The sequence below is a fragment of the Sus scrofa genome, chromosome Y, assembly GCF_000003025.6.
Source record: "Sus scrofa isolate TJ Tabasco breed Duroc chromosome Y, Sscrofa11.1, whole genome shotgun sequence".
NCBI classification, from domain to species: Eukaryota; Metazoa; Chordata; class Mammalia; order Artiodactyla; family Suidae; genus Sus; species Sus scrofa.
The window spans coordinates 7397310-7406073 of NC_010462.3; positions in this window are offsets into that span (position 1 = coordinate 7397310).

Genomic DNA, 8764 nt, shown 5'->3' on the forward strand with positions numbered 1-8764 from the left:
GACCTGGGGCTGCCTGCCATCCAGGAGGGCTGGACTCAACAATTGCCTGAAGCCTACCACCGCAGGGGCTGTCCCTGCACAGGCCTGCTTGCCCTTTGGAGGGGCTACACTTCCACAGAGTAGCACCAAACACCACCAGCCCCTAAGGAAAGGCCTGCAGCCCAGAAAAGCTAGAACAAGCTTAGCCAGGTTGTGAATAGATCGGCCTAGTTCTCGGACGGTTTTTCTGAGTCGGGTTGCCCTGGGGAGGAGCCCCTTGGGTTTCCAACAGCCCTGCTACCCGCCCAAGCCCCCAAGGGAATCTCTCATGGATCAGCTGCATAGGAGTGAGAGCTCCAGGCACGACCCCCTGCAGCCCAGAAAAGCTGCAACAAGCCTGGCCGAGTTGGGAAAATATCTCAGCAGGTTTTTCTGACTCAGGCTGCCCTGGGGAGGAGCCGCTTGGGTCTCCAACGGCCCTGCTACTCCCTCAAGCCCCCAGGGGGTGCCCCACTCCCATGAAATAACTGCTCAGCACCACCAGCCCCCTGGAAGAGCTCCTGCAGCCCAGAAAACACGCAACAAGCTCGGCCAGACTGTGAAAATATCCGCCTACATTCTCAGGCTCTCCTTCTGAGTTGGGCTGCCCTAGGGAAGAGCCTCTTAGGTGCTCAGTGACCCAGAGAGCTGCTCCAGCCCCCAGGGGGTGCTGCACCACTGAGGAGCAGCTGCCCAACACCGCCAACCCCCTGCAAGAACCCCACAGCCTCAAAACACCAGAGCAAGCTCTGCATGACCAAGTGAATTCTGCTACCATCGTGGTGTGTACCTCCCAGTCCTCTCTGCCCTCAGGAAGTCCTCCTTTGCTTCAAAGAAACACTGTTAGCCCCATCAACACTCCAGAAAAGCCACACTGCCTCAAAAAAGACTGACCAACCACGCCAGCCCTTAGGAAATATTCCACAGCAGTGACAAGGCCAACACTGCCCGGTCACGGAGGGTACAAATCCCTCAGGAGAAAGAAAACAACAAGAAAGATGAAGAAGCTGAGAAACCACCCCCAGTCAAACCAACAGGAGGACTCACCTAAAACAGTCAACAATGAAACAGATCTCGGCAGTCAGACAGACCTGGAGTTCAAAAGAGAAATAGTGAGAATACTGAAGGAATTAAGAGAAGATAGGAACAGTAATGCAGATACCCTCAGAAAGGAACTAGAAAATATAAGGAGCAGCCATGAAAAACTAGAACATTCATTGGCAGAGATGCAAACTGAACTAGCAGCAGTAAAAACCAGAATGAATAATGCAGAAGAACGAATCAGTGATATGGAAGATAGAATAATGGAAATCACTCCATCTGGTCAACAGACAGAAAACCGAAGCAAAAAACTGGAAAGCAATATAAGAGACCTATGGGATAATATAAAGCGGGCGAATCTACGCATAATAGGAATTCCAGAAGGAGGGGAAAAAGATAAGGGAATGGAAAATATCTTTGAAGAAATTATCACTGGAAACTTCCCAAATCTAAAGGATACTGGGTTGAAGATACAAGAAGCACAGAGGGCCCCAAACAAACTGAACCCAAACAGACCCACACCAAGACACATCATAATAAGAATAGCAAAAGTTAGGAATAAAGAGAGGATCCTAAAGGCAGCAAGAGAAAAACAGAATTTTACCTACAAGGGAACCCCCATAAGCATATCAGCGGATTTCTCTACAGAAACACTACAGGCCAGGAGGGAATGGCAAGAGATATTTAAAGTGCTCAAAGGAAAAAATATGCAACCTAGAATACTCTATCGAGCAAGAATATCATTTCAAATAGAAGGGGAAATGAAAACTTTTCACAAAATAAACTAAAAACGAAAGAATACAGCAACACAAAACCCAGGTTAAAGGAAATACTGAAAGGGCTTCTCTAAACCAAGCAGAAAGAAAGGAAAGGGAAGAAGAAATAAAAGAAAACAAAAAAGTAGATGAAGAGGAAGAAGTAGGACTGAGGAAACCGCAATCAGAGAATAGTCACTCAAATAAGCCAGCATACAGATTTAATCATGAACATGCTTCAAACAAAATAAAATTAAAAAGAAAAAAATAAAAAAGAGTCATCAAAACCATAAAATGTGGGAAAGGGATGTTAGGACGTAAATAACCCTTTTTGTGTGTTTGTATGTCTCTCTTCTTAATTTAAGATAGTAATGAAGTATTTCAACTTACAGGACCATCAGGCTGAAACACACAATTATGAGAAGTGGTTAGCATACTTAAAAAACAGGGCAACCACAAGCCAAAACCAAATATTGCATTTGCAAAAAATGAAAAAATTATATTCAAGCAGATAATAACAGGAGACCATCCAACCACAAAAAAAAAAAGAAAGGAAGAATGGAGAACCATAGAATCATCAAAAACACGAGGTTCAAATGGCAATAAATAGTCATCTCTCAATTATAACCTTAAATGTCAATGAGCTGAATGCCCCAATCAAAAGATACAGAGTGGCTGAGTGGATAAAAAGGCAAAACCCTTCAATATGCTGCCTGCAAGAAACTCACCTTAGGACAAAAGACACATATAGACTGAAAGGGAAAGGGTGGGGAAAAATATTTCATGGCAATAGACATGACAGAAAAGCAGGAGTCAAAAGGCTAATATCAGACAAAATAGACTTTAAAACAAAAGACATAAAGAAAGACAAAGAAGGAAACTATTTAATGATTAAGGGATCCATCCAAGGAGAGGATTTCACTATCATCAACATGTATGACCCAAATATAGGAGCACCCAGATATATACAACAAATATTCACAGACATAAAGGGAGATATTGATGAGAATACAGTCATAGTAGGAGACCTCAATACCCACCTCACATCAATGCACAGATCCTCTAGACAGAAAACCAATAAAGCAACAGAGATCCTAAAGGAAACAAGAGAAAAGGTAGACTTCATTGATATCTTCAGGACACGACATCCAAAAAAAATCAGAATACACATTCTTCTCAAATGCTCATGGAACACTCTCAAGAATCGACCACATCTTGGGACACAAAGCGAATCTCAATAAATTTAGGAGCGTAGAAATTATCTCAAGTATCTTCTCTGACCACAATGCCATGAAATTAGAAATCAACCATGGGAAAATCAAAGAGAAAAAACCTACTCCATGGAGACTACACAATATGCTACTAAAAAACAAATGGGTCAAGGAGGAAATCAAGAAGGACATTAAAAACTACACTGAAACAAATGATAATGAAGACACAACCTCTCCAAATCTATGGGATGCTGCGAAAGCAGTGCTCAGAGGGAAATGTATAACAATCCAGGCCTTTCTCAAAAAGAAGATAGATCCCAAATGGACAACTTAACCTCCACCTAAACGAATGAGAAAAAGAAGAACCAAAAAGTCCTCAAGTCAGCAGAAGGAAGGAAATTATAAAGATCAAAGAAGAAATCAATAAAATAGAGACTCAAAAAACAATAGAGAAAAGTAATAAAACCAAGAGCTGGTTCTTTGAAAAGGTCAACAAAATGGACAAACCCCTGGCCAGACTCACTCAAAAGAGGAGAGAAAGAACCCCCATAACCCAAATTAGAAATGTAAAAGGAGAAATCACAACGGATACAGCAGAAATACAAAAAACCATAAGAGAATACTATGAACAACTGTATGGCAACAAGTTTGACAATCTGGAAGAAATGGACAATTTTCTAGAATCTTACAGCCTGCCAAAACGGAATCAAGCAGAAACAGACCAACTGGACAGACCGATCAGTAGAAATGAAATTGAAGAGGTCATAAAATCACTCCCTACAAATAAAAGTCCAGAACCAGATGGCTTCACAAGTGAATTCTATCAACCATATAACGAGGAATTAGTGCCCATCCTCCTTAAACTCTTTCAAAAGGTTGAAGAAGAAGGAATACTCCCAAAGACATTCGATGAGGCCACCATCACCCTCATTCCAAAACCAGACAGACATACCACCAAAAAAGAAAACTATCGCCCTATAACATTGATGAATATAGGTGCAAAAATTCTCAACAAAGTCTTAGCCAACCGAATCCAACAACATACCAAAAAAATTATACACCATGACCAGGTTTGGTACAGCCCAGGTTCACAAGGATGGTTCAACATACGCAAATCAATCAGCATCATACACCACATGAACAAAAAAAAAAGTCAAAAATCATATGATCATCTCAATAGATGCAGAAAAAGCATTTGACAAAGTTCCACATCCATTCATGATCAAGATCCTCGCCAAAGTGTGTATAGAGGGAACATTCCTGAACATACTCAAAGCCATTTATGATAAACCCACAGCAAATATAATCCGCAATGGGGAAAAACTGAAAGCCTTCTCACTCAAATCTGGAACAAGATAGGGATGCCCACTCTCACCACTGGCACATCGTTTTGGAAGTCCTTCAACATCGTTTTGGAAGTCCAAGCCACAGCAATCCAACAAACAAAAGAAATAAAAGGCATCCGTATAGGAAGAGAAGAGATCAAACTGTTGCTGTATGCAAATAACATGATACTATACCTAGAAAACCCTAAGTACTCAACCCCAAAACTCCTTGAACTAACTAATAAAGTCAGCAAAGTAGCAGGATATAAGATTAACATTCAAAAGTCAGTTGCGTTTCTGTACAACAGCAATGAAACAATAGAATACAAAAAAACGATACCTTAAAATTGTACCTGACAAAATCAAATACCTCAGAATACACCTGACCAAGGAGGTAAAGGACCTATATGCCGAGAACTATAAGACTTTAATCAAAGAAATTAAAGAAGATGTAAAGAAATGGAAAGATAGTCCATGTTCCTGGATTGGGAAAATCAATACTGTAAAAATGGCCATCCTACCCACAGCAATCTACAGATTCAATGCAATCCCTATCCAATTACCCATCACATTTTTCACAGAACTAGAACTAACAATCCAAATATTTATATGGAACAACAAAGACCCAGAATCGCCAAAGCAATCCTGAGAAACAAAAACCAAGCAGGAGGCATCACTCTCCCAGACTTCAAGAAATACTACAAAGCCACAGTCATCAAAACAGTGTGGTATTGGTATCAAAACAGACAGACAGACCAATGCAACAGAATAGAGAATCCGGAAAGAAACCCTCACACCTAGGGTCAATTCATCTTGGACAAGAGAGGCAAGGACATCAAATGGGAAAAGGAAAGTCTATTCAGCAAGCATTGCTGGGAAACCTGGACAGCTGCATACAAAGCAATGAAACGAGAACACACCCTCACACCATGCACAAAAAGAAACGCCAAATGGCTGAAAGACTTAAATATACGACAGGACACCATCAAACTCCTAGAAGAAAACATAGGCAAAACACTCTCTGATATCAACATCATGAATATTTTCTCAGGTCAGTCTCCCAAGGCAATGGAAATTAGAGCAAAAATAAACCCATGGGACCTCATCAAACTGAAAAGCTTTTGCACAGCAAAGGAAACCCAAAAGAAAACAAAAAGACAACTTACAGAATGGGAGAAAATAGTTCCAAATGATGCAACGGACAAGGGCTTAATCTCTAGAATATATAAGCAACGTATACAACTCCACAGCATAAAAACCAATCAATCAATGGAAAAATGGGCAAAAGACCTGAATAGACATTTCTCCAAAGAAGATATACAGATGCCAACACACACATGAAAAACTGCTCAACATCGCTGATTAAAAGAGAAATGCAAATCAAAACTACCATGAGATACCACCTCACCCCAGTCAGAATGGCCATCATTAATAAATTCACAAACAACAAGTGCTGGAGTGGCTGTGGAGAAAAGGGAACCCTCCTGAACTAATGGTGAGAATGTAAACTGGTAGAGCCACGATGGAGAACAGTTTGGAGATACCTTAGAAATCTATACATAGAACTTCCATATGACCCTGCAATCCCACTCTTGGGTATCTATCCAGACAAAACACTACTTAAAAGAGACACATGCACCTGCATGTTCATTGCAGCACTATTCCCAATAGCCAGGACTTGGAAACAACCCAAATGTCCATCGACAGATGATGGAATTCGGAAGAGGTGGGATATATACACAGTGGAATACTACTCAGCCGTAAAAAAGATGACATAATGCCAACTGCAGCAACATGGTTGAAAATAGGGAATCTCATCCTGAGTGAAATGAGCCAGAAAGACAAAGACAAATACCATATTATATCACGTATAAAGGGAATCTAATATCCAGCCCAAATGAAAATCTCCTCAGAAAAGAAAAACATGGACTTGGAGAACAGACTTGTGGTTGCCTGATGCGAGGGGGAGGAAGTGGGAGGGATCGGGAGCTTGGGATTATCAGACACAACCCAGAATAGATTTAAAGGAGATCCTGCTGAATAGCATTGAGAACTATGTCTAGATACTCATGTTGCAACAGAAGAAAGGGTGGGGGAAAAACGGTAATTGCAATATGTACATGTAAGGGTAACCTGACCCACTTGCTGTACAGTGGGAAGAAAAAATTCTTTAACCAAGATTTTCCATGAGTCTTCCAAACTCCTATCAGATATAAAAGCTTTTTTCCGGAAATAACTACTCTGTTTGTATGGAGATATTCCACCTTACACAGTGTACCCCTATCTTACCGTTGGCAGCCCTTCACACTGACAGATAACCATCCCATTTGTACTGCGTTCTACATGGTCACAGATTTGACTCCGAGATCAACATTTTTCAACCACCTACACATAGGGGACCTAGTGAGAATTCACTTATATGCAGCACACCCCACGTGAGGGATCAGGTCTGTGAAGTTGCTGGTGTGGTGGATCTCTCAACTATTTCTAAGGGGAGTTAGGAAGTGAAGTCACTGACTCTCCATGTTTCTGTGAATTTGCATCTAAGAAGCGATCTGAGCACCCTTCAGCAGGGTCTGAATGACAATGGGACAGAGTTCAAAGATTCGGTCCCCTAAAACCAGTCTCCTCCTTCTCTAGACCCTCAATTGGCAGGCCAGAGGCCCCTCTCTTCCAAGAGGGAAACCTCAAGACCTGCCCTTGTAGCCCTCACCACAGGGCTCACAGAAGAGAATAAGAGAGTCTCCAAAATTACTGACAATTGTGTACCCCACAAACAAGCCAGCAGTGGAACTAGACACCCCACTTCCATCCAGCACCCCATTAGACAGGACTTATTCTTAACAACCTGTGAAATAAACACCAGAAATATCACATATTCATTCTCAGGCAATTTGTTACTGTGGGAGCAAGTGTGTGATTTCATCTATTGACATGTATGTTCAGAAGCAGGGAATTGTCTTTCCTCCCATTCAAATAATTCGTCAGGGTTGATATTGAGGGCCTGGTCATTGGTTGAAGGCAGAGGGGCCTATTTTCATGGTTTGAGTTCTGGAATGAGATTTATCATCCCAGTCATACTTAGTAGACTTTTCTCCAAAGACTGGAAATGATAAGCTCACTGGTCCCTTTCAGATATATCATAATCCAAATGCAAGCCTGAGCAGTGGCTATTTATTTACTCAGGAGCCTGATGAGAATGGTGGCCATGAGAAAAATGCTGGAAATAGTACTTATGATCAAATTCTCCAATACATACAACGGATAATATTTTAATTTAGTATCAACCTACCTCCAGATCATGAGCTCAGGCTGCCCGATGTACCACAATTGAGGGGTGACGGTGAGAGTTTCCCACATTGGGCCCATCACTCGCCTCTCTGCTCACAGAGGCTCTGTGGTGTCACAATGCTTGGTGGGCAGCATGCCATTGCCATGGCAACCATTGGGCCTGAACTTCTCAGATGGAAGGCAACTCCACCTGCTCTGTGCCCACCTGCTCTCTACAGATGGATGGATCTTCCCCTGAACGTGTGTCAGGCTCAACACAGTGGTTCAAGAACTGCTTCCCTGGGATAGACAGTCTATAATCTCATGTAGACTGTGTATCCCTGTAAAGAAAATATGGGATCTAAAAAGACCCACACCCCACGGAGCCTGAACATGAAAACAATGACCGATGGAGTAGAACAACACATGAGAACCTTTTTCTATTGGAGGAGGCTTTTCCACGGATGGAAACTATGGAATATCTTTTAACCTGATATCCACACCATGTCATTGGAGAGGATATATGTACCATATCAAGGCGTTCAAACCTGTCTTCCAGGATGGAGCAGGGATTGTAATGGACACATTTTGGGAGTCAGGCCTGGAAGGAGAGAAGACTCTGGTACAAGTGTGCTGCTTTGCCCCATTTGTGGGATATCCACCTTAAACCAAGACTTGTCCTTGGAGAAATTATCCTGCCATTGACGGTTGCTTCAAGCAACAGCTCCTGTACCTCTCCGTCTCTTTCATTTGATCTCTTTCTCTCTAGCTCTTTCACTCTCCCCTTTGCCCCCCTTCAATTTCTCTTGAATCCTCCTGCTACAAGTCGACCTGTGGTGATAATGGGTGAAATATATTAGCCAAGAGAATGGTCCAGGTTATCCCCCAGCCTTTTCTACCTGTCATCCAAGGTCTGATTCAAATATAAAATTAGTGGTCCAGAAAGACTTCCTGTGTTGTGTGGAGACACCCCAACTGGGTCATCCTTCCACAACCGTTCCCATATTCAGCCCTTCCTATGGACACGCTGACCACTTCATATGTACTTCGGTCTGTAGGGTCAAATATTGGATGCAGAGTACAACACACTTGAAACAACGTTCACATAAGTGCTCTCCAAAGTAATTGCTGATCTGCAGCATAC